At 43.1% G+C, this 27,373-nt stretch overlaps 1 protein-coding gene across 7 annotated transcripts in view; it reads left to right on the plus strand.

Annotated features, from left to right (window-relative positions):
• The window catches only part of ELMO1 (engulfment and cell motility 1), a 504,832-nt gene that overhangs the window by 359,318 nt on the left and 118,141 nt on the right, over positions 1 to 27,373 (plus strand). The window contains exon 1 of one of the 7 annotated variants that reach the window (XM_012777579.3): positions 6 to 25,744. The exons of the other annotated variants lie outside the window; for them this stretch is intronic. The gene's annotated coding sequence lies outside the window, so the exon portion shown is untranslated. Of the gene's footprint in view, positions 1 to 5; positions 25,745 to 27,373 lie in introns of those variants that run through there. 7 annotated transcript variants of the gene reach the window in all.

A 27,373-nucleotide genomic window follows, 5' to 3' on the forward strand; every position in this document is an offset into this window, starting at 1 on the left:
TAAGGTGGATCTGGGCTAGAGGGGTCTGCTGTCATCAGAGGGGTCTGTTGCGTGGTCCCTCAGCTGTGGCGGTTGGCAAGGTGGAGGAATGAGAACGACCGCCACTGAAGGTTGATTTGAGAGTGGAGAAAGACAGACATCCCTGTGTGGACACGAAGCTGTGCGCTGGGGATGGCCTTCCGCTCTGGGGAAAAGCTTGGAGCAGCTTTGCTCCATTCATCTAAGCTGGAGCCACTGGCAGAGACCCTTTCTCAGCAAATATCGTCAAGGTGAACTTTTTCCTTTCATGGCATTAGTTTGGGATGCCTCGTCAGTATTACAGGATCTCCCAGGGCAGGTGGCTTCCTCCCACCTGTGCAGGAGACGGGCATGGAGCACACGAGACCAGGAAGACTGCCCTGGCCAGTCTAGTGGTTTCTGTGGATTATAGACGTGTTGAGATAATCTACCCCTGTGCTGTGTCGAAAAGATTTTTTATTGAAATGAAAGATCTCTTTTAGATAATTGAGTAATTAAGCTTATATGTAGCATTTCTTGATTTGTAGTAAGCATTTGATCCTTTGAACTGAGGTGTCCTGTGGTTTTCTGTATTATAATTTCTTTTAAAAGCGTAATTTTCTCTCATCTATTTACGTGTGGATGTTGGGGGAAGAGAAGAGTGTTGGCCAACTCAAAGGAAACAGAAGTGGTGTCCATGCTTTTAGAGATAAGCAAACTCCTTATCCTTTATCGATAAAGGCATGATTGACAATAAGAACTGATGGCATTCAGCCTTTAATACTTTTAATTTACTACCGTGCGTGGCTCTGGGTGTGGTTGGCACCATCTCCCATGCTCACCTGCCTGGCACCAGGGACATGCCTGCGTGTGGGAGTCTAAGAGGGTGGCTCACTGTCGTGCTGCCGGGCCTGTGTGGGCTCATGCTTGGTGCATGACTTAATATCTCATTTCAACTGTTCTTAGTATTCTCGTTGGTCTTTGCCTCCCCGTCACCTTCTCTCTGAATTTACGTCTCTTCCTTCTTTTCCGTCATATTTCTCATTTGTGACATCTTGAACCAGTGCTGGTTGAAAAGAAAACAAGCCAGAGAAAGGGGGACAGTCAGGTTGGAACCCTGACTGCCTCCCTCCCCGCACAGGGAGCTCACCCGCCCTCACAGCAGACGGACACCACTTCATCTGTCATCAAGGCAGTCTTTGCATCTTGGCCATCGTGAAATTCAGTGAATTAGGCCCCAGCACTGCCCCTCCACAGAGAGGCCTGCTCTGGAAGCTGCAATCTAGAACTGCCGTGTATATGAGCCCCTCTGCCCAAGGACAGGCGGGATTCAAGAAGGAAATTGGAGAAAAGAAGCCTATTAATTTCCTCATGATTGTAACTGCACCTCGTAAGTGCACTTCACTTGATTATGAGAGAGAGTTTGCAATTCAGGTGCAAATCATCCCTGGGAAAGAGGGAAGAAAGAGCGGGGAGGCCTTTGTTCAATCAAGCCAAGAAAAGAAAAAGAGTTAAATCGTAGTCTTTGAAATTGGCTAAGGCCACTTTGCCCTGGATCATTTCAGCTCTTGCACTGCAGTGTGAAAGCCATCGGTCCTCTGCTTTCCGTGTTGAGGAAACCTGTTCCTCTAGGGGAGAGAGACCTCCATGGCTGTTGTGGGTTTTGGCATCAGGTCATCTGCTTACTGAGAGATTTCATGCATGCTGCTTTTCCTGAATTACAGAAATCTGAATTTTCGTAAATGATAATTTTGCAGGTATTATTGTTGTTGCTCTGTGCGCGGATAAGGTGTTTAGAAAATATTATCAAAGTTTTGCGGAGGACTGACTTAGAGGATGAGCACTCAAACACTTAAATCCTATGGAAGTTTCGGTTTATGCCGTGAAGCGCCAAGAATGCAATGGTGGCACAGGAGGTCAGAGGCCGTGGGCGGGAGGAGGTGGGCAAGGCTGGTGGAGTGAGGTGACCACGGCTCCTGGGTCCCTCTGGTTTATCACAGCTGTGTGCTCAGGTTGGTGGCGATGATATCCTGCCTGTCCAGGGTTAAGGTCCTCCCAGGTGACAGCAGACCCTGCCAAAGTGGCACTCTGGAACTTTTCTCATAATTATGTGGCTGCAAAAACTGTCTTCAGCAAGATCTAAAAGCCAGGTTTGGGGCACCGTTCCTTATTGTGGCCTTAGTGCCATCTTTTTGCATGGTCTGTAGATCACACACTAATGATTGGGGTCACACCTCTGCTGCCGCATAGGGATGGCAGTTTATGGCTGAGGGCAGGCAGCTCGCAGCCTGAGAGGCAGTTCCATAGCTCAGAAGCCAAAGATGAGTCTCACTGGTCTAAAATCAAGGTGGCAGCAGAGCAGGGTTCCCTTCCAGAGGCTCTAGGGAGAATTTGTTCCCTTGCCTTGCCTGTTCCGGCTTCTAAAGGCCACCTGCATTCCTTGGTACGTGCCCTCTTTGTCCATCTTCAAAGCCAGCAAGGGCAGCTTGAGTCCTTCCACATCCCATCCCTTCCCCCTGATCCCTCCTCGCCTCCCTTTCCACTCTTCAGGACCCTCGTGATTACACTGGGCCACCTGGATAATCCAGGATAATCTGCTTATCTTAAAGTCAGCTGATAACAACCTTAATTCCACCTGCAACCTAAATTCCCCTTTGCCATCTAAGGTAACATATTTATAGGTTCTGGGGATTGGAACATAGACACCGTTAGGCAGGGGGGCCTTTATACTGCCTATGACGATATATAATTTATTTTTGTTATAATAGATTTTTAGGTGTGTATATCAATTTAAACTAATGAAATATGAACCTTTTGTTAGTTTTTCTTTTTACTAATAGATATAATAGCAGTCACAGAGTTCTGCTGGTGGCTGCTGAAATATAGATACAATTATGTCCCTTTTCTTTTATGTCCCCGTTTTGTTCTTTAAAAAAAAGAAGGCCCCAGTGTGAGAGCCTCTAAGTTCATTTTGAAGACTGTGTTTCTGATTTTTTTTTTCCCTGATGCCTGCTGATCAGCCACTGTTCTGCTTTACCTGATAATAAATTGTAGAAGAGAAAAGAAGTGAAAGTGAAATCAGTTCACTTTTCTTCTTGTTATTAAGTTGGTAGCAAAGGAGATTGAATTTAGGGACAAATATGGGCTTTGAGTTACTGGTAGATTTCATGTTTTTTCTTCTTCCCTAAGACTGTCCAAATCAAATTCAGAAATATCTTGAAAGAGCCCAACATGAGACATAATTTCTTTTGTACTTTCTTGAACACCGTCTCAGGCTGTTGCCACTTTGAACAGAGCATGGAAGGCAAAATTTAATCATCAACCTGTGACCCAGGGCTCTGTGAGCAGGGCCCAGCTATCTGCCTTCTTCAGCTCCTCGCTAGAGAAGCAGTGCCTCTCAATTCAAAATTTTGATTTGTTCAACAAACTACACTAGATTCTATCAGAGGCAGGAATAGCTTCTGCAACCTGCCTTGCTTGGGACACCAGTTTGTAGATATCTAGTGCGTGGTGGTTAATGCCACTGCTGGAAGAGAGTGTTTGGAAAAGCAGCTGTCTCCTGCTCTTCCGGGCTTGGGAAGCAGCAGATGGAATGCTTTTTATTTATATAAGAGAAGTACAATTGGAGAGTGATTAAAATATTTATGCTTTGAAAAGTACTTTCTTTCAGTTTCTCAATATAGCAGTCTGCAGAATAATTCATTGATTCAGGCCATTGAGTTTGTATTCTATGTTTTTGTCTTTTATTACCAATATTTTAGAGCATGCATTATTCATTTTTATGGGCATTAGGGAAGAGCTAAACTGCAGCTGGATACCTCGGCACACAAATGGCCCCATAATCATTTCACTGAAGCCCCCATTCTTGAGCAGGGTAAGAAAGAGAATGCAGTTGATTCGGATATTTCAGGTATGGGATCTCCTTTAAAATATGTGTGGCTAAACTGGTCCACTTCAAAAATTCTAACTAGGCTATGCACTTCCAATAAATATATATATTTGTGTGTAGCAGTGTTTCTCAACCTTGGCTGTACGTTAGAATCACCTGGGGGCTTTCGAAAACCCTATTATCCCAGTACCCAGTTGCACCGCAGACTAATTAAATCATTGGAGGGAACAAATGAACGAATATTTTCATTAAGGCCTATTTGATCATTCAAGGTGATTTGTGTCGATGGCATCCCCATGAGTTGACACATGTGACTCTTGTCACCAGCTCCTGTAAACTGTAGGTGTAGATGAAGGAGTCTGTTGGTCTTTATGTCCCAGATTCTGCTCCTGGTTCTGCTACTCAAGAGTTCTATGCCTGAAAATTTAAAAATTATGCCTGAAAATTTAAAAATTATGATTTTTAAAAGGATACCATTGCCCTCTCTTACGGCAGTGTGATATTAAGTTGAAGTAATTAATGTAAAAGTGCTTTGAGGAAGTAGAAATGTCATATGTAGTTGTAAAGTGTTCTTTTTGTATTTAATAAGATAAATCCTGTCTATGAAAAAATGAGAAAAATTGCCCTTTTCAGAAAAAAAAAAGGATTCTTTTTTGGCCATTATGTTAAAAAAAAGGAAATAAAATGAAAAGTAAACCTGTCTATGAATCCCACATTAAGTTCTGAACTGTATTAATAACCCATTTAACTGGCGAAAATAGGCTCTGAGCTGAACATTTTATGGATTTCAGAAGTGTCTTCTTCCAGTTTTATTAGATACCTCGTGTAAGACACAGGGTAGTAGCCCAAAAATCAGCATGTCCCATGATTCTCATATACTTTATGGCTGGTGGAAACTAAGGCCTCCCTAACAGTTACCTAGTTGCCCAGACCTCTCCAGTGATTGCTGAGCCCTTTTAAATGCCACCAGAATATTTGTTCATAGCATTGATGTTACTTTGGATGCTATGAAAATTGGTGTTATAAACCAAGATCATATGACTTTTCCAAGCTTTCAAATTACCAAAATGGAAGAAACTAATGATTTGAAAAATGCAGTCAGTCTAGAGTAAAAGTACTATTTTGAAACTTTATCCAGCAGCATAAGCTAAGCACACATAGCGGAGGTTAGAGTCTCAGGCTTGCAGATGAGAAACCGTCCCTTAAAATAGCAGAGACTGTGTATGGGGAGAACCCAGGCCCATTAAACAAAGCTGCAGCTGCCCCTGGCCAGGCTGTGAGCTTCATCCGAGTCAATGGGAGAAAAATCTCAATTAGGGAGAATTGGAGAGCAGGGCAGAAGGAAACATCCCAAGAAAGCCTCTGGGAGATTTTGCATAGGAAATAACCACCAGAAAGTCACATCTAGTGGATTATAGTGTGGTATATAGGAAAGGGATTGTGTTTGAAACCTTAAAGGCAGCAAACACATGAATAAAAAAGGGAAATATGTTCATTGCTCCAACTGTTTGCAGTGTACTGACTTTCTGTGCATGCTTTTCAGGGGACAATTATATATTCAGGAGTCCCTTTCCTGGGCCAGCTCAACTTCATAGTGGTGCAGAAGGCGCTCTGTTGGTTAGCTGAGCTGGCCTAGGGAATGAAAGGTGGTCTGTAACTCTCCTCATGAATAAACATGAGTCTCCTCATTTGCATGAGGCAGGTGACTGTAAAATATCTTGGAGCCAGCTGTGAAAGGAAGCTTTGTGAGTCTGTGCCCAGGGGAAGCTGGGAGGACTCAGAGTTGTTTATCTTCATTAGAATTCCATCTAGTGCTACTGTTATTGATCTGAACTGGGCCTGGTGTGGCTAATAAAGTAGGTGTACGTTTTAATTGAAACATGAATATTTGAGTAGAGGAGAAGTCTTTTAAAGAGCCCTAATGTCATACAATGAGGTTATCCATTTTTCAGCTGTCTAGGCCATTAACAAGTATTTCTGCAAAAGGCTTCTTCTCATGTTTCACAAAGGTCTTTGGGTTTGCCACGCAGGCAGTCGAACCTCTTCCAGAAGCAAATGCGCTATGTGAATAGATTTATGTTTTCCTTTGATGTTTCCCATTGGATAGGCAGCAGATGGTTTCATGTGTGTCTATTTTTAAGCTATTCATATAAGGCAGGGTTATCCTTTTTTCATGGAATTTGCCACTTTCTGTTGGACAGCAATCACAGTATGTCCCCTGCAGTCCTCACTATCAATTATGCTGTCTAGAGACAGCAGAAAGACTGAGAAAGTGATTTGGCTCACTCATTTTTTTTCAGCAAGTATTTGTTTAAATAGAGCCTGGTGTGTATACTTTATAAAGAGAAACGTTATCAGTAACAGGTAACATGGGCCTGGCCACCCAGGGAGGCAGCGGAGGTGCAGAGCAGTACTTCTCACTCCCTGTTGCATTATTAGCCCCCCAACGAGCTTTTTTAGACTTTTTACCCCTAATCACCCTCCCCCTGAAATTGTAATTACAGATACATTGTATATCAGTTTATGTAATGTATGTATATCTGGGGTTTATACATGAAGCTAGTGTGATTTTTTTGCTCCTCCAAGAAGCAGTGTTTGCCTCCCAGGGATGATACACCCCCCACGACCCTCATGCCTGGTGTAGAGATGAGATCCAAGACAGAGAGTTGGCAGAAGGATCTGCTGGCAGTCGGGTTGGCCCCTCACCAGCAATGTGACCTTGAGAGTGTCCTTAACCTCCAAGTCCCTTTTCATCTGTAAACTGGTAGTGGCAATAATAATAACAACAATAGTATTTCCCAATCCCTGTGAGGATTAGGCCTCAAGGATTTGCTTTGCAAATTGCCCTATACAAATAGGAGGTGCTAGTCTCAATAGACAACTCAACTGGCAGTAGTTTGCACTGGGTCCTGCTGTATAATTGAGCTGCTTCGGTTTCCCAGAATACTTTGTTGAAATATCTGTAAATACAGATTGTCTCATACCTCTCTATGGGGATCCAGGGAGCTCTGGCTTGGCCACAAGAAGGATTTTGATCACCGTGTGGACAAATTCCTGAGTGAGAAGTTTCCCAATGTGGGGTAGAGGGTCACTCCTCTCCAGTCTGCCCACGCACAACTGCACTTCAGGTGACTCCACAATGGGGACAGCAGTGATCAAAGAGCCCCCAGGACCTCCAGTCCAGCTGGATGACCTTGTGCAAGGGACTCACCCCTGTCGGCTTCAGATTCCTCCGTCTGTAGATGGGGATGGGAAAATGACCCACTGCTGAGGTGGCTCTGCACCCTTACGGTGTCAGGCAGACGAACCGCTTGGCTCAGTGCTGGCCTGGAGCCAGCACCAGTCCACAGTGTTACACAGCTGGGAGAAGACAGGGTGACACGGGATTCCAAATGTCTCTGAAAAGGAACAGGAGCCTCCTGGTAATGCTGATGGCAAACCTAACCTAATAGAATGGCCATCTCGTTGGGCCACATGGTGGCTCCAGCTGCACGAGGTCCATGCAACTTGTATGCAAAATGTAGAGATGACCATTGAGTGGCCCATTTGTAGGGACTCTCCTGGGGCTGTGCCAGTGTGCCCTGCCCCTCCCCCATCCCCATTTACAGCCCCAGATGCATCTCCTTATAAAGGTGGAGCCTGAGAGAGTCCTGAGTCGTACAAGAAGAATTAGATTTTTGTTGACCCTGTTCATGTAATTTCCACAAAAATGGTTAAACTGTTTAAAATCTGTTTAAAGGTTAACTGCCACCTTTGGCTGGAAGACATTGCTAATGTATTTTGCTTTATGGACATTTTCTATAACTGGAACATTTATGAAAATGATATTGACCATGAATGAGGCTCACAAATAACTTTGGATAAGCCTGACAATAGTAAATGTATTTCTTGGGTGTTCCTTTGTGTTCAAGATCTTGTATAGAGTTCGCATTTCTAAAGTCTTTCTGGAGCCAGTATGTCTTTGCATTTATAACATGTGCAGCCGTGAGATATATCAATCTCTTGGTTCAATTTCAGACTATCCCTGAACACGAGAATGACGATGACTCTCTTAGTTAACTGTTTTTCTTAACTCTATTTAGCGACTTCTGAAACTTCTTTCCCTTTTATTAACTACACTTTGGGGTTCTGTATGAGTTGTTAAGTGCTTTCTATGACCTGAATTCCAGATTCCATTGTGGATTATAGGAAGGATTTGATAATGACACAGAAACCATTTTATTAGTATATGTCCAATTAAAAGGAAATTACCCACATTTTAAGTAATGCATAATGAGATTTAGGCATTTTAAATTAAAGGGGAGATAGGAATCAGAGTTGGATAGCTAAGAAGGGCACTATTAAGTGGAAATCTCTCATGAAATATAAGTCCTCATTGATTTATAAGAAAATATTTATCTTGTAGTTGCAAAGTAAATTATGTTACATGGGAGGTTGAGAACACACTTCTAGAACGGGATATGCCTCCTAAGGCAGGACAGAAGAGCAGATAGGTGCTGTCGTATAGATGCTCTCTATTGGGAACTGAGGATACCAGATGTTGTGCGGGGTGGAGGATTGAGGGCAAAGAGGGGCCTAGCTAAGATGAGACAAGAGTCAAAATAGCAGCGTAGGATTGGATGCCGTTTGCAAAGACTTCAGACAAGCGAGATTTCCAAATATCCTCTACAAAAATGCCAAACCTAGAGGGTCAGGAGTTAAAATATGTATTTAGTTATTAAATTATTACATATGCATATTCAAACTTTAATTTACATTGCTTATAGGCTTGTGCAGGCTTCTCAATACCTTGTTTTTATATCCGAGCAACAGTGAATTACAGTTAAGATTCTCTGCCTGCATTTTACCAAATAGGAGCTAGAACACGGGCCTGCCTTGCGCAGCCCTGGCCTGCCTGCCTGATCGCCAGGTATGGAGCCAAGCCACTGAGTCAAACTGGTGAGAAGCAGGGACAGAGGTTGAGAAGCCAGCAGAGGGTTTCAAAGGAAGGCTGACTTTGACAGCAGATTCTCCAGGCCTTTTGTGGGAATTGTTATAGGAAGAAACATGAACATTAAAGCTTGAATTTGAGAGATGAGAATTCCAAAATGCTGCTTTCTTCTTCTTTCCTCTTTTCTCTCCCCTTTCTTTTGTTGTTTCTATGTGTTTTCCTGCTGTTCTGGTCAAACTGAAAATAATAGTAGGCGCTCAGGGAAAGTATGTGGGAGGAAGTCATTTAAGCAGGTAGGGGATGCAGACACCATTGTTCCAGTTGGGCCAACCTTCTTTAGGAAAGTTCTCAAGCCTGCAGCTATCACTTTTGCAACAACTCACTCAGATGCCCCTGAAATGCTCCCCTTGCTCTGTCCCTGTGAATACCCAGACCCTGGAACCTATCACAGCGAACCACAATCATCTGTTGAATAATCAGGAGTCCTGAGAGCAGAGCCTTGCTTCTCCTGTATTCTCAGTATCTAGCACCATGCTTAGGACTGAGAAAGTACTCAGGGTGACTATCTGACAGCCGTCGTCCAGACAGCGTGGACAATCAGCGTTCCACATCTTGGTAATAGGGTTACTATCCAACCTATACTTTAAATGCTATCTGTTCTTCCAACAAGTATTTATTTATTTGTATCTGTAACACGGTGCTTATGATAGGCACTGGGGATACAGAGATGAACAAGACAGGATGTTTCCCCTTGTCACAGAGCTTGCAGTCTAATGTGTTTCTATTTGGAAATTTACAGAATAGTCCCTCTTTGTGAAACCAATCAGTGGCCAAACTCACTACCTACACGGTCCCTTGCTTTTTCATCATTGCTTTGGTTCATTATCTTCCTCTTCCTTCACTCCAATTGTGGTAGATTGAATGGCTGGTCACAATTCTTCAGTGCTCCATGATAGGTATACCTCCACATCCTTGCCATGACCTCATGGTGGGCAAAGTGTATTTCCTCCACCTTTTGACTTTTGGTTTGGCCAAGTGACTTGTTTGGACCATTGAGATGTGCATGGGTGTGAAGCGAACAGAGGCTTGATGGTTGCTTGCATGGTTCAGCTGGGCTCTTGCACTTCTGCCGTTGTCATGAGAACTGCACACCCTGGGTGGCTACTGCCCCTTTGCCATAACTCTCAAAATGAGACATAGAATACATTTTCCCCAGTCAGCCCACAGAATCACAGCTTCGAACAGCCACCTCAGCTGACCTATAGACCTGTGAATATGAGAATAACTTCTTAGCTGGCGGGGTTGTTTGTTACACAGCACTAGTGTGGCAATAGCTGACTAAGACACCAGCTGTTGCACTAACTTACCTCCCAGCTTTGAAATTTTCCCACTCTTCAATTTCATCTTACACGGATCTGACCATATCATTCTTGCTTTCATTCCCTCTGTGTCTGTCCATTACCTGACTCATAAAGCTTCATGGTTAGCAAAATGTTCAGATTTCTCCTCAATTAACCTAAAATATTTTTTCCTGCCTTATCCCCATATCTTCACCCTGCCCCTGCCCCTAGGTTCCACCTACATATCCTGAACTGCCCACCACTTTTTGTATTTTATGATAATGCTTTCATATTTTAGGCATTAGCTCATCCTCATTCCCTCTGCCAGAAATGTCTTTCCCCATCTGCCTGTTAAAATTCTACTTATCCTTTAGAATTTTGCACAAGCATCACCTTAGTGAGATGGTTACCATCTCTCTTTCATTCAGAATGAAAGCTTGCACCTCTGCCCCCACAGCATGGATTTCACAATTTCTTTTGGAAAATATCTTCCAGCTCTATAGCAGTTAATTATTTATAAATCTGTCTTTCTAAATTAAGTCAATATCATTGGAAGCAAGAACTATAGCTTTTATGTCTTAATATCCTCCACATGCTTTTAAAGTAGTGTCTACTCAGTTACTTTGGGTTGAATGTTGAATGAATGAATGGCCAGAAATGTTTAATTCACTTATCATTTAAAATAGTCCACCTTGCCAATAAGCTGAATTAATTCACACCATTTTAATATGAGATCGAAACAGTTGTTCAATTCATGGGGGCCATAGATATTAAGTATTTTGCAGTTCTACAGAATAGGAATTCTTCCCCCAAATGCCAATAAGGCCTTATTGAGAAACACTTTCAGTCCTGTCCATCAAAATCTCTTCTTCAGATGTCAATACTTTGAGGAGGTTATACAATGATTTTTCTGTTTGTTTGTTTTTTTAATAAAAAATGGCTGTGGTTATTCTTTTTCCACCCATGTAGCTTTATATAAGATGAATGGAAAGCCTCAGAGACATTGAACTGTTGCAAAGGAAACTGAATTTCTCTTTTCCAAGGAGTTTGGTTGGCCCTCCTTGTTAAAATCGAAAACAAAAACAAAGAAAATCCTCTGTTTTCTTTTTTACCTTCATGCATTTATCATGTCACTCTAAGGCATGCTTAACCCACATACCCTGGCCATTCGGGAGCTATTTCCCACTAGTCTTGTTTCTAGGTCAGTGGGGAAAATAACATCAATAAAGGCACCTACCCTTTCCCAGGATGGATGCTGACAGTCCTTCTCGTGCACAGGACAGACGGGGCTGCCGCCTTCCACCCCATTTAGGTGACTGGTACCTACAAAAACACACTCAAGAAACGTGTGCTGTGTAGCAGCATGCTAAATCACAAACGTGAGCATGTCATGTCATTCACAAAGATTATCTTTTGTGTTTTACCTTTACCTCTTGAAGCTCTCTTAAATTAGGAAAAAAAAAAAAATTTGTTCTTCCAAGAGTGTCATAGAGTCGGTAGACTCAGTTCTTGTCACAGTGATTGTCTTTTAAGTGCTGGAGGCAGTCAACTCCCCAGAACTCTTCTGGTCTCATTCTCCTTATTTCTCTCTCTCACATATTCATCTGTGTGGCATGGCTGGATCAGAGGTGTGTGGCATATGGCTTTTTGCCGCTTGAGCTGCCACAGAAGAAAATGTCATTGGCATAGAATGCCAGATTTCCATTTTGTGAATCACAGAGCATGCCATTCTGCCCGAAAGCTCCCTGGCCACTCTGTTTTTAAAGCAGAAGCAGAAAAGGGTAAGGACTGGGCATCCTGCAGAGGGGCTGTTCCTATTAAAATGCATTTATCACGATACAAATATGTACATAAAATACGTGCTTTTGCCTTCAAGTGTGTTAGAAAAAGCCGCTTAGGCCTGTTTCATTGCAGTCTTGGCACTCGGCGAGCCTGGATGTTTCTTCCAACCCTCGGCTAAGCAGACACGGGTCAGTCAGGGATTCAGACAGATAAGAATTGGCTTGTGCATGTACCAGGAAAAAAAAAAAGACTGTGAGTAGAAGATACCAATGTTTTTTGGATACAGTTTACTAGAGTTTTATATTCATTACATTTTCAAGTTATAAAAACTCTCTTGCTTTAGGACAGAATTGGCAGCCTGTGTTCCCCACCCCCCCCAACACAGAAAGATTAGACAGAACCATAGGAAATTGCCAATATTTCATTGTTTTTGTTTGACAAAAACTGCAATTTCAAGTGGGTCAATCTGATAATTGTTGTATGTTATGTGGAATCAGAGATAGTGGCCTGTCAACATTTACTGTTTGCTGATGCAGTCTTCTTGCATGTTATTCCCAGTACCTGGTTCTCTCTCATGCACCCTTGTTTGTTACCCTTGTTCTGTGATCATTTAACTCACCCCAATAAATTGCAATAAGGGGCCGGGCGTGGTGGCTCATGCCTGTAATCCTAGCACTCTGGGAGGCTGAGGTGGGTGGATTGCTTGAGGTCAGGAGTTCGAAACCAGCCTGAGCAAGAGCAAGACCCCGTCTCTACTATAAATAGAAAGAAATTAATTGGCCAAACTAATATATATAGAAAAAATTAGCCGGGTATGGTGGTGCATGCCTGTAGTCCCAGCTACTCGGGAGGCTGAGGCAGCAGGATTGCTTGAGCCCAGGAGTTTGAGGTTGCTGTGAGCCAGGCTGACACCACGGCACTCACGCTAGCCTGGGCAACAAAGCGAGACTCTGTCTCAATAAATAAATAAATAAACTGCAATAAGGCCTGTCAGTCAAGAGCCCACGCAGCAGGACTCAAACCCTAGCTGGGGCACTTCCTTGCTGGGTGGATCTTGGGCAGTTGAATTAATTACCCCACCCTGCTTCTCTGACTCTTCATCTGAAAAATATGGATCTTAGTCTAGTTGTTTTGAAGGTTAAATGAACCAGTATTAGGCAGAACCACATGAAATGGCCAATATGCGACCATTTCTGAGTCACGAAAGCAGTGGTTCTGTATGGCTCATCTTGATAAATGTAAAGCACTGGGGCCATCCCCATGAGGAAATGACAGGAGTGGTCCCAGGGTGCTCCAGACTAGGGGGCATAGATTCTAGTCCAGCACTGCCTGCCACCAAACGTATGACCCTGGGCTTTTCTCCTGCCTCTACACTCACCCCCTTCCCTGCCCCCCCACCCACCCTCCTGCGCAAGGCTGTGTCCTTGGAGACATTCTTTGGTGCTTTCGATTCTGTCCCTTCTCTGCCCTGGGACGCCATCGGCATCACCTCCAATCCTTACGGCAGTGATCTCTTCCTCTAGGATGCTGTCTTCTCACCAGCATGTAAATGCACACAGATCTCCCACATTTTAAAGAACAAATAAATGACTGTCTCAACCCCCGGTGGTTCGCTCCTGGCCCCCCTCAAAGCCAGGTTCCCTAAATAGTTGCCCCAGTTGCCTCTCATTTGCACAGACCGGTCCACTGCAACCCGTCTTCTGCCCTCGCTAAAAATACAACAAAGCAGAAGATGAGAAATATGACACTAAAAAGCACTGGGTTACAATGTCAGTAATTGGTCAGCCACTGGTTTTGTCAAAGCCAGGAATGACCTCTGACGAACAATCTCATTTGCCTTCTTTGCAGCACTTGGTCCTGCGGGCCACTCTCTTCTTCTTGGAAACTATGTCACTGTGGCTTTGGAAGGGAACATGCACATAACTTGCAAGCAAGGTGTATATACAACGCACACGAGATATATATACAAATGGCACACTGTGTATACATAGACACATGTGTATATATGGAAGAAATAAAATAATAACCATTATTCATTACTAGTGATATTTTTTAGAAAAAAAATTAACAGGTAACTAAAAATGCAATTAACCTCAAGAAGAGAAATATGACTCTAAAATGCATTCATATATATTTTGGATACTTTAAAACCTCTTTAGCCACAGACAGGATTTCTAAGAGCCAAATGGGAATTGAGAGGAGCTGTTGAGTTGTTCTAAATTTAAGACTGGAAAGAAGTCTCATTGTTATGAATCCCTGCTCTGATGAAAAAGACAGACATCAAAAAATTTATAAAAATAAATCTTTTATCCCTTACACCTTCCTGCCTATTTGCATCCTCTCCCACCCCCATCCCTTCTCTTCAAGCCTAAAAACAGACCCAAATCGTTTCTGTCCTCAAACAATATTCTTCAGCCCTGTTCCTCTTTCAAGTTCCCATCCAATCTCTGTCTGTCTCCACACTGCCGACTTTCCCGGAGAGAACGCCACCTCTCCTTCCCTGGTCCTCACCCCAGTGTGGCCCTGGTGTTCACCCACATCCACCTGCTGCAGCTGCTTCATTTAGATCGAGGTCACCTCCTGACTGTCGCCGTTCTTCCTGTCCCGCCATTATGAAGCATTGTCTCGTGTGTCCCTCCCCACCTGCCCCGATTTCTGGGATCCTCTCCAAGCCTGGATTCTCACAGCACTGACCCCCTAAGCTTCAGCATTGCCCAGGGCCCTCTCCCCTTCCCACTCCTGCCACCGCCTCTCCCACGCACATGCTCTTGCCTGGCACTGTCACCTAAGGCAGACAGAAGTCCACCCTTATGGTCTCCTGAGCCCCATCATGTTGGCCGCCCACAGACACCTCAAACTCAGCATGTCTCTTTATGGTCAGAGCTCTCTAAGCCACTGCTTCTTCTGTCCTCTCTAACTCTAGGAGTGGCATGGCAAGCCACCTGTCTCCCGGATGTGACATCTGGGAGTGAGCTCTGGCTTCTTTCCCTGTTCTCGCTGATAGAGCCCCAAGTCCCGCTGCCCTCTGCCCTGCAGTGGTGTGGCCTGGTCTTAAAAGAAACTGCCACTCAGAAGAATCACTCTTTCTCCTTGTCATATCTTAGCAACGCCATGAATGCCCTTCACTGAGGGACTCAATTGGTTCTATATCCTGCCCTGGCGCCTCCAACATCTCTTACCTAGACTGCGTGTTTGTCTTCTCATTGTTCTCCATGAGTCTGGACTTGGCACACCCATAAGTTCTCTTCCCCTCAGCTGCCAGAGCTACCTTTCTAGAATACAGTTCTTCTCATAAGACATTTGTCCTCAAAAACCTCTGGCTTCCTCTTCTTTCAGCATGACAGCAAAGCTCCGAATTCTGTCCCAAACCACTTTTCCTAACCGCGTGCCTATTACACTCAGAAACGCACCCCCCCCCCTCCTGGCCCATAATTAATCATATAGATCCGCTCCCTGAGGATGCCTTGCACTTCCAGATCTCTCTCCTTGACCATGTTCCCCCAGCAACCCTTTCTGTCCTTCAGGGCCCAGCTGTGGTCCCTGCAGACCTCTTCCATGGGTCCAGGGGTAATCTCTCCCTCTTAAGTTCGCTATCTTTTTCCCCTCTCTTGTAGCACTTAACACACTGAGCCATACCCTGGTTTTGGAAACTTCTGAGCCAATCATCTTTGCTTCAGATGGGCCCCTGCCACCACGAGGTCCCACCCATGGCCACCTTGAGGCCATGCTGCAAGGCACAGAGGACCATGGTCTCAGGTTATAGGTAGTTATCTACTCTCTCTCTTTCTTGACTCTACTCCTGAGAACTGGAACGAATTCTTACTCACCTTTCTACCCCAGGGTGCCTGCCAGATATATATATAGGCTTAGCAAGTTATCTGAACTGAACTTTTATCCTGACAGTGATGAAAAAAAAGTAGCTAATCTTTCTTTTTTGTAAATAAGCTGATAACGTTTTAAAAGGAAAAAGCACACTCTAGAACAAACTTTGCAAGCTGTGGAAAAAATTGAGTCCATAAGTGAAGGGCATTCATTGCATGGCTAAAATATGACAAGGAGAAAGTGATTCTTCAAAGTAGCAATTTCTTTTAAGACCAGAAGAAAAAAGGCATTTCCAGGAAAAAAGGAAAAGGATTTTTTTTTTGTCTTAATAACACCTTTAGATGTGTTTTTGGTGGTATTTACTGCCTGACAAAAGCCAATTGATTTTTCCTGCTGGCCTGGGCTCCTGCTCAGAGGCCAGGGCTGAGATGCTGGCGAACACTTCACTTCCCAAACCATGCTGTGGCCTCAGCTGGGCAGACCTAGCCTCTAGCTGTTTGTAAGGTTGATTACCTGGGGCAAAAGACCTGTAGTTCTTTCTGCAAAAAGGAGAGGAAGAATTGGTATCCATGATGACATTTAATGGTTCCTTACTGCCACTTTGCTGGTAGAAACCTTGAAATTTCAGTAGAATTTTAAGAAACTCGTTGAAATGCAGTTCCTGTTGGAAAATTCATGATCAATTGATCTCATTTATTGAGCCATTCAAGACAATGTAGCTATTTGGAATCACAGGTATTCAAGGGGGAAAAACAAAGGTATGCATGTAGATGTTCATTTCATTGTTCTTTATAAGAACGAAAAATTGAAAATAGCTATTTGAAAATGGAGTTATGATAAATTAATTTATGGATAAATTTATTTATATGTTAGAATTTTTTCAATCATTCTGAATGGTATTTTTGAATAGTATCTAAACGTCAGAAAGCACTTTTTGTATTATGTTAAATGTGTGTAGATCAGGATGCAAAATTATATCTCAGCTAAGTAAAAACACAAACTAAGAAGGGTTGAATGATGTTAGCAATGACTTCTGCTGCATAGTGTTATGCAGAAAAAATTATGATTTTTTCTTTTCTTTTATGTTTTTAATGTTCACGCTTTCTCTGCCTAACATGTTTGCTCTTACAATCGTATTAAAAAAAAAAAAACTTAAACTATGTCACCAAGCTCCAGGTGTGGTCTGATCAGTGATACCAGTCAAGGGAATTCCTTGATCTTGACACCCCATGTTATAAATTCAATCTGAGTTTGTTTATTCTTCCTTGAAATAAAGTATGGGTTCAGGCCAGCCGTGCCAGCTCGGCCAGTGCCTGGCATCTTAGCCTGAAGTTGATTGGTACTAGGATCAAAAGCCCTCTGAGGCTTGATTCGAGAAAGTCTCGTTACCTGGAAGGAGGTTCTGAGCAGATGTGACATCCCTGAAACAATAAGCCAGATCGCAGGCAGAGCTGGACCTGCACCTGGGCTGCTTATCAAGTGGGTTTCCAAAGGGAGCAGGCATTCAGGAGTGCTTTCCAGAGCACCCTGCTCCCTCTCAGTCCGGGATTGCAGGAGTGGGAGGAGGAAGGAATGGGAGACAACAGGGGATGAGTCACCGAGATGTCTTCAGATATCCTCATCTTATGACTTTATCCATGGTGCTGGGGAGAACCACAGAGAAGTACTCAGAAGGCTTTCATAATTTCCCTAAGCTTAAAGGTTTGCAATAGGATTTTGTCTTCTTGACCAAGGTATCAGAAACACCTAGAGATGGTATTCCCGGTGCTGTATTAAGAAATACGGCTTTAGTGGGTTCCCAGTATTGGAGATAGCTCTGGAAAGAAATAACTGTATAATAACATGACATGTGCAATAACAAAAGCGCATAAATTGTATGGAACTAATTCATAGAGGGAGAATTTTACTTAGGGATGCTTTGACATATGAATAGAAGTTCACCAGGTAAGCAGAGCAGAATCTTCTGGGAAAAGACATGAAATATAATAAAATACATGAAATGAAAATTTAATAAATGTAACATTTTTTTACTTTCAAGATATTAAGACTATATTCTTGGTTTCTCAAGACTTGAAAGAAACACGAGGCAGCAGGTTAAGGCACATTAGTATAGACACTTCCTTAATGTTACTAGAATGAGTGGACACCAGTTCCTTACTTCCAAATCAGGACTTTTTTGTGAAATATATTTTTTCCATGTGTGTTTAGAACAGCTGAGATAACACACTACAGATTCCCACAAAACATAAGCAAGAGCACTTATTCATTCACATTCAATGTATGTGATTATACTTGCTTCACAACTCTCATGCTTCTCACTATGCCGAGAGAAATGTAGACAATGCATTATGGAAACCATGTTTCATATTTGCCTTGGGATGCCTTGATGGGGGCCAGGGTACATTTTTGCACTGCGTATAGATGGGTTAGATATTGCCCTTCAGGACCAATTTTTACTTATATTATCAGATTAACTCCTTTCTACTATTAGTGGCTTACAGATGTGGGCAAGTACTGGGAAATAAAATTATATCTTTGTCTAAATTTAATTTCTGCACAAATTAGGTTACAGAGCTCGTTCTTTGTGAGAGTTGGGAATAACCTGTCAAATATCATTTGCCTAGGGGTTATGGTTCACATTTCAAAGCTTCCTTTAATTGGAAATAGATAGAGAACAGTTTGAAGGGATCTGGCTCTTACAAGCTGTTGACATTGAGGGATTGGGTTTAGGAACAGGCCTGTCCTTGTGATGGCAGTGCTGGTTTGCCATGACCAGGCACACTCTTGCGTTGGTTTTCCTAGAGAGGTGATGGGTTGTTACTGATACTCATTGAAACTCTGGGCAGGTAGTTGTGATGTGGGCTGGCTTCCGATAAAGCCAACTTCCTTACCAAGGGACAAAATAAAAGTACCTAGGTTTAAACAGAACTCACCCTAGAATTGCATATGGTGACCCCTTGGCCCTGTGGGTGCCCTCACCTTGTGGTTCCATATCTGGCCCTGGGCAGGCCTCTTAGATTCCCCTTTAAGCCTCTCTGTTCTGCCTACCCCCTTCCACATCTCAGAACATGCCCTCCCTGGAACTGACTGCCCAAATCTCTAGCATCTTCCTCTTCTTCCTCCCTTGCCTAGGTAAGGTGAGTCTACTTGTCTTCTTGACCTTGTTGGTTTCTCTGGCTCAGAAAACCCTCCACCCTTCTCCTCACCCCTGGCTCACCCTGTTCTGTTACAGTGTAATTTCTGTTCTAACAGGAGACCAGGATGCATAGATTATCTGCTGGCCTTTTGGTCTGACAAAGTACATGTGCATCTGTGAGCAGAAAGCACAGAGAGTGTAATGGCACCAAATGTTTACTTATTTGATAAAATATGGTGAGCCGTGGATTCAATCTCTACAAACTGCAATGGAATGAGTCCTCTGATGAGAATATCAGAAACTAATTTTTTCTTGAAAGGTGGAGTTATTTGCATATGAAATTGATGTGTTTCAGAAGTAAGAGAGATTTACTTATTCTTTAGATCTGAAAACCAAGAAGGATGTGATGACAGCCCAGAAGCTTCCCTTTTCCTAATGGTGGAGAAGCTGTTTCCCATTTTACACCATCTAAAGAATATCCTACCATTGGCCCAGTTGCTTTTTGTCACCATATTGCCAGTGGACGCGCTTGGCAAGACTGAGCTGAGAATTTTGGCATTTTCATTTTTCCTTCTGGCATGATTTTTTATCAGCCTGCAATTCTGGAATGCATCTCCATGGTATATTTGGAAAATTCAAATTGGCAGGATGATAAGCTTTCAGAATTTCACCAACTATCCCTTCGAAGGTATTCAGAATTATCAGAGATGCACCATATTGGCCCTTGCTCTTCTGGCCCCCTTGTGCTTTCTCAGGTCAGCCCATTCCATTTGGTCAAGTCTGTCATGCCCCCGGACTTGCAGACCTTGACTCTCCAACCCTATGAATGCAAATCATGGCTATCCATTAGAAGTTGGTGCTTTGGAGGAGGCAGGTATAAATGCATGAGTTGGAGATCTGTTTGTAGATGGGTGTGCATTTTATGGATCTGGTGTTTGTAGGTGTTGCTTGTATTTTACGCGTTTTTGTAGGTAATACAAAAATAGCAAAGTCCAGGGGAAAAACTTTGTTATATTGACTCATATTTCATAACTTAGCCTAGGAGGCTATGAGAACAACCCTCCTGCTCCAGCCACGTGCTCCAGGTGCTCTGCGGCTATGATGTGGAGCACTGCTCTTGGTGCTCCCCAGATAGCTCCTGGGTGTGAATCTGAGTCCCTCACTTATTAGATGGCAACTGTAGACATATTACTTAAATGTCTTGGGCCTTAGTGTGTCCATTCAAAAATGGGGACTTTTATGGCACTGACCATGGTGAGAACTGCATCTGCATTTGCTGTGAATTCTCCCACACTCCTACAGACTTCCAGGCTTGTTGCAGACAGCTCAGCACCCTGGGACCTAAAGGGAACGTGACAGTGTAGCAGGCTTTGTATGTTCTTCTCAGGATCGTCTGTCTGTGAGAGTGAGGAAAAGAGATGCAACTCTCTGTGTATGGGCATATTTCTATGGGTTATTAGTGGTTATCTCCTCTTGGGAATAAAAAGATTTATAAAACTTACTTTGACCATGTTTACTTGAGGTTTTGCATGTGTTTTGGTTTTAAAAATGCACCATGTAAAACAACCATCAGAGATAACTATATACTGATCAACACAAATCAAATGTCCCTCTAATGTCTTTTGAATGGAATAAAGCAGTTGAACTGACCCAGTAGGGCAGAGTCCCCACTTCTGACCTCATACCCTTGGGGGATACGGTCTGCCCCAGTCTGTGCTTGGCTCGTTGCTGTTACGAAAGTGATGTCAGTGTGTGTGTGTGCTTGCACACGTGTGAGTATGGCGGAGCGCTTTAAGAAAGCTAAGCCATGGTTGGAGGTGAGCCTGCTGCAATACACCGCCTGCTTGTCTGGAATTTCCTTGAGGCTCAATTGGACCTTAATGATCCTTCCCCCTTCATAAGAATGAATCAAGGAAACAAAGATGGGCTCCACATAGCCAGCCGTGTCATGAGCTATAGGGACCATCACCCTCTCATTCATTGCCAGCAGTGGACAGGCACCCTGGTGAAATGGATGCCCAAATTGTGGAAGCAACCAGTTGGGGACCAGGGCTTAGAAAACGGACGCATTGGCTATTAGTGCCCCCTCTCTGGGCTGAGTAAATGGATTCCCTTCACCCCCTTTTAAATGCTTAGTATAAAAGGTGCTTATTTCAGTTAAGGCCTGCACGTAGACTAAGGAAAATTTGGACAAGCAGTTTAGAAAGCATTCTACAATAGTCACTGTGTTGTCTGATCCAAAAATTCATGCATATCACCTACCAGAATTATTTTTGATTTGTGAACTTATTTAAAAGGTATTACAAAGGTATAGGAATTACATCAGATTTAGTAATAATACATTGAATAAATCATATTTATGGGAAGGAATACAATTTTATTAGATTGAATCTGCCCCAAGAAAATGCAAAATAAATGGTATCGGAAGTGCCTACCCAGAGCAGAGCAACGAGTGCAGCTTGTGATGTGTGGCTGAAATGCAATTTCTTCTGACTTTTATTCAGATGCCCAGAAGTGATTTTTCCCCCCTGAATTTTCTAAGTGTTTGATGCTGTGGTTTTCTCCTCCTGTCTGTGGACAGCACGTAACCTCAATGTGTTCAGAAGCTCAGTGATATGCTGCACATCATATATTTTGAGCCTGTGGCGTACAAGTCCATTAGGTGGTTGCAGAACAGCTTTGTGCCAGTTCCTAGGAGCTCGACAAGCAGTAGTCCAAATATCATGCCAATAGAATCTAGGCTTTCATTTCTGAGATTCATCGGCAGTTCTGTAAGCTTGTATATGCTCTTTTCATTGCACATTCTAGAACAGGAAAAATAACCAGTAAGGCCAAAGGCCAACTTAATTAAACAGACCACCCAGTCTGTGATCTCAGTAACAAAACTACTGGGCAAAGTTCCATGGAAAAACTCTTTGGAAGTTTCTTCAAAGATGCTATAGCTATTTTGTATGAAGTGGCCCCTCTGGAAATATAGATGAAGCTGCTTATTTTCCAGAACTAGAACCATGGTTAGCTAGGTGAACCAAAGGGCTTACTTGCTAGTGTTTGAATAGAATAGATAGAGGGGAGGGGAAGGAGTGAGATGGATTAGATTGAAGGCTAAAAAAGAAAATTCTGTCTACTTTGCAACTTTGTATTAAAAATGAGTTTTCAAAAATAAAAAAAATTAAAAGGGGACCTTGAACCCCCTAAGTGAACAAGAAATAAAAAAAAAAATGAGTTTTCTATGAAGAAAATTACCTAAAGAAAGTGTATGGCATTTCACATAGTGTCAATGATAGTATTTATTTAATACATGATCTATCTACCTTATTGCTGACAGATCTAATAGCATCTCTAACTATCTAGCACATATGGTGTTTAAGAACTTGCATATTCTCTCTTCATAAACCTGCTCACTAGGATACCTGCCGACCCCCAGACTATGCTACTTCCCACCTTCCACTTTAACCTTGGGTTGTGCATGAAGCAACAGGAATTTGCATTCATTCAAAAGAAAGTGACCTTATTCTGATGTAGATGAGTCTTTGGTGATGGTTTGGAATAGTGAGGCCCTCCCATTCTCAAAAAATGCCCTTCTACACTTTGTACATTAAAGATTAATTTACGGTTAGTCCTTCTTAGGCAAGCACCTCTTAACAGTGATTCTTACACTGTGGTATGGATAAGAATCCCCTGGAGTGCTTGGGAAAATATTCCTGACTCTACCTACCCTGAGATTCCGCTTTAGGAAGTATGCAATAGGACCCCAGGAATCTGCATTTTAATGTATACACCAAATGATTCTAATATAGGTGATCCCTGTGGGTCACACTTAGAAAAACTGGATCTAGAATCCCTTGGTTCAAATCCCACCTCAGTCAAGTTATTTAACTTTCTTATGCCTCAATTTCCTCATCTGTATATTAAGTAAAATAATAATATCTCATAAGGTTTTCAAGAGGATTCAATTGGTTAATCCAGATAAAGTGCTTAGAATGCTACCTGGACTATTAAATTGCTCAGGAAATGTTAGCCAGATCAGTCCAACAAATTATGGATGTCTTGGAATAGATTGTTTCAATCAGATTTTTATCCTGTTACTTTATCATTGGGATCAACTGAGTAATATATTGAGTTATGGTGATGTGTTGGGGGCAGGGAGTTATTTCATGTAGTACTGCAATGGATTGACATTGCTCATAGTATGAAAACCAACTCCTTAGCCTGGTCTCTAGGAGCCTGCTGGTCTCATGCCATTCTCCCCATCGTTCTCACTGTAATCAGCCGCATTTGGCTTCTTTAGAATTTTCAAAGATGCCATGCTGCCTCCTCGCACAAGCCTAGAACAAGCATGTGTTACGCCTCATGTCTGAGGTCCTCTGCCCCACATTTTCAGTTCTTTAACTTTTCCTTTTCCTTTAGATCTTGACTTGAATGTCACTCCCTCTGAGATGCTTTTCCTGATGTCATTGACTAAGTTAAATCTCTCAATTGTGCTCATAGCATATTTAGTTCATAGCTCTGTTTTTATACCCAATATCATAGTTACATCATACTTAATATTTTTGCCTCTTTTACTAGAGTCTACAGGGTGTAAGGCAGAAACCACGTCAATTTGTTCTATCACTAGCACAAGTGCCTAGCATATAGACACATATAAATACTTGTCGAAAAAATTATTAGAGTTTGGTTGAGGGAAGAAATAGTTGGAATGACATATTTCTGCATACAAAGAGTGGAGATATGGACAGTCTCAAGAGAGCGACACTGCAAAGGGTGGACGGATGTCCGTATGGCAGAGGAGACTTAGGTAGGACAGGTTAGAGGCGACGTTCCAGAAAGGTGGTAGAGAAAACCTGAACTGGAGGGTGGAGGTTGTCTGGGCTGAGCTGAGAAAAATTGCCAGTGTTGGAGACAGGTGCATGGGAGGCAGAACCTGGATGAGAATTCCTTCCTGAGCTCATAGTGGCATAAAGAAACAAAGGGGCAAACCAAGATTCAGATTCTCGAAAGAGAAAATCCAGCATCAAGGTTAGAGCTGAGTATTTGTAGATGGATGGATATGGGATTTGGACTGAGCTTTGTTTAGGAAGAAAGGAGGCCCAAGGCTACTGTCGAATTTTGTACAGCGTATGTGTGTTAAACAGATAGTTTGCCTTGACTTCAAGAACCAGAGGCGTGCAAAGAGTGAGCCTCAGCGTTCCCTGAAGGCTGGGCTGTGTCCTTAATGCGCTGAAGCTCCCAGGCTTGCAGACGGTTCTCCTTGAGAAGGGACAGAAGGTTCTCCTTGAGCTTGTCTTGATGCTAAGGCTGATGACAATGGAGCAGAGAATAATCCCTTTCTCTTTCACTTAAGCCAGACCCTAGCTTTTGTTGACGCTTAGCATTTTGCTCCAGTCTCTGTAGAACTGAGGGCTTCCACAGACCCCCTGTGAGGTTGCCTCCCTCTGATCCCCCTCCCAGTCTGACCAGGACGCGCAGCCTTTTGCTGCTCAGTGGCGGCCCCTGCTGCTAAGGAAAAAGATAGCAGCACATTCAGAGTCAGTGACATTAATTCTGGTCATGCCACTACAGGAATTTGGAGCCAGCAGGGGAGGAGGTGGAGGGGATGAAAATGAGCAGAGAAAATCCAGGGAGATCCCCAGTGTTCGAGGGTGCCTTGGTGAGGTGCTAATGCAGAAAAGAACTGGGCCCAAAAACTGTGTTTACAAAATCTTCGACAAGCCCCTTGCTTGATTGCTTCATTTACTAGGAACAGCAGTGCCCTCTGAGAAATACCATTGCAAACTTTTATCTGGGGGCTTTCAGGAATGTTGGACAACAACTATTTGAGAAGATCCCCCACTAATTGTTGAGGTTCAAAGTTACAGTGAATTTTAATTAGAGGTGGAGTCTGTTTATGTTTGTTTACACCCTGAGTAGGAATCAGAGTATGGATCCTCCCTGGGGACCCCTGCTGGGATGCACTGTGGCACAGGAGCACGCCTGGGTGTGTGAGCACCCCTGGTGTGTGCGTGCATTGTGCAACGTGGGGCAGTTACGTGACATTTCTGGACAAAAACTGTATGCGAAGAGAAGGTGGGAGAAAGCAAACTCACAATCAAATAAAAGTAGAGAGAGGGGAAGAGATGAGATTGCAGTTGATTATGGGTCTGGCAGCAGATGTTCTACACGAATCCAACTCGCTGCAGCCAGTCTGTTTCTATGGCAACAGAATCAGTAATTATTGAGCCCAGGCACTCCCCCTCCTTCTCCCAAAAAGGTGGAGGCTGATGAATATGAACTATCTCCAGCCCATCACCAGCTCTTTCTTTTTCTCCTCCTTCTTCTTCTTTCTTGTATTTATTTTTAGTTCTTTATAGGAAAAAGTAGGGGATATTGAGAAGTACCGAGAAGGGGAGCTATATGTTTAATCGATGAAAGAGCAGAAGGCACCAAAATAGAAATGAAGTTATTGTTTTTCTCTTGTGATACTATAAGAGAAAAGCTCTCCTAGAAAAGCCGATGATCTCTGAAGATGCTAAATAAATGAGCAGGAGTTTCCCTGGAATGGAGGCTCCCTTTGATTGGCTGATCTTTCCACGACTCCTGCCAATCGGAGCACCCCTGGGCTCCAGCTCCATAAACATAAGCAAAGCTACATGCTTATTCTTCTGGACTTGGAGTGTATACCATTCAAAGGTGTGCGGCTGGTCTCTGTTCACATGGCTCAACTGGAAACCTGTTTCATGAACACGCTTATTCAGGAACCGTCTGGTATTCCGGCACATTGTTCTTCTGGGGGACGACTCTAAGTCGTTTTGTGGAAACAGCAGCTTAGAAGCACTGTTTGTAGTTGAGAAAGATGGATTTACGGGAGCTTGGTGAGTAAACCTCAGTCTTACACATCTGTCCGCTGGTGTTAGCAGCCTGAGCTAAATGTAGCTTTGTCCTATTGTCTGCCGAGGAAACTGAATTGGAACAAGCACACGGAAGAACAGGCATTCAAGGGTTCCCATGATGTGGGAGACTCTAAATTCAAAAGGCTGCATGCTTTGCTTGGGTCTGATCGGATTTGTAGTTGACTGTTAATTATACTTGGACGTCGGTTGTCTAGTTAAGATTAGTGTGAGGAGCGGAGTTCTGCTTTGTCTCCCAGGGTATTGATACATTTCAAAAGAAAATGCTTTTATAACTAAATTAATAAGAGTCAACCCTGTGCATTTCTAGAAAGAGAGAGAAAGGTGCAGGCACAGAGCCCAGAGCTGCTTAATTGTGTTGCTGGTGTTTGCATTGTGAAGAGAGATGTTATTACAATGGTCTATCAAACATTTCTTCAGACCCCCAGCCACGGGATGAAGCATCTTTTCTTCGTGCACCGCCGTTCTCTTCTTGAGAAATATGTAACTGAGCTAGGTCATGTCCCTTCCTTCTTTTATGAAGCTCATCTCCAAATTGATTTTTTTTAATTAATTGCACAGATGAAGTGCAATCAGAAATATTTTAGCAGTCATAAAGCATGCTTTGAAATGACTCTATTTTTCATCCTTTCAAACCTGTGAAAACCAGAGAGGGTTTGCAAAGTTATATTCAAGGATTGGCTGTTTGCCAGGGAAGGGATGCTCTTAGCTATTGCTCTGTTCCCTGGGGTTTAATTTTCTGACACTGGTGATGAAATTTTCAATTTCATTGGGTAGACACAGGAAGAACAAGAAAGCAGTGCTGTAAAGAGGCTAGGGAGGGGAGCAGCGTGGAGAAGGAGAAAACTCTGCCTTTAGGGATCCTTCTAGCTGCAAACTTAAAAATGTGTGGCAAGACGGAATCCAAGCACAGTGCAGGATTCCAGAGGAGCTCTGACACTTCCTAATGTGGGAAGGAAAGGTATTGCCTTTGGCTTGGGTGCAGAGAGTGGGGGGCCGAACTTGGAGCTTCTAGCTCTGCCTAAGATCTTTCCCCCTCTCCCTGTCTGCTGATTTTGAGGATTCATCACTGTTGCTTTTTAAAAAATGTGATTTCCTATCTTGTGTGCCAGAAAGTGTTATAGCACACTTGATGTCTTCTATTTACAGTCCACTTGGGTTCAGAAAAATGGAGAGAGGAAAAGAGAATAAAGCATCATTATCTGGTTTATAAAGAAGTGTACATGAAATAGTCATCCAAGGGAAATCTTACTGGCTTGTCCTTTAATTTTTTTTTTTGACAGAGGAGTGTGTAGTGGGTCTTCGTGTGGCTCTAGAATGAAATTTGCTATGTCTTCAATGGGATCTGTGATGAATGGTTAAAGAAACAAAAGAGCTAGGAAGGTTCTGCCTGTAGAAGACTCAAGACGAGGGTGATTGGGTGTCTGGCAGGGACCTTCTGCTCTGCCCAGTAAAGAAGCAGAGCTAATGCTGTCAGCGGAGAGGCAGAGCTTCCTAGATGTGGGTGACAGTGCACACCTGGTCACTTGAGCAGGTCAGTGACCTGTTCATTAGCTGAAGGCCTTTCTGGAGATGCAGGCTGGCCTCTGATCC

This window comes from Microcebus murinus, chromosome 9, assembly GCF_040939455.1.
Source record: "Microcebus murinus isolate Inina chromosome 9, M.murinus_Inina_mat1.0, whole genome shotgun sequence".
NCBI lineage: Eukaryota > Metazoa > Chordata > Mammalia > Primates > Cheirogaleidae > Microcebus > Microcebus murinus.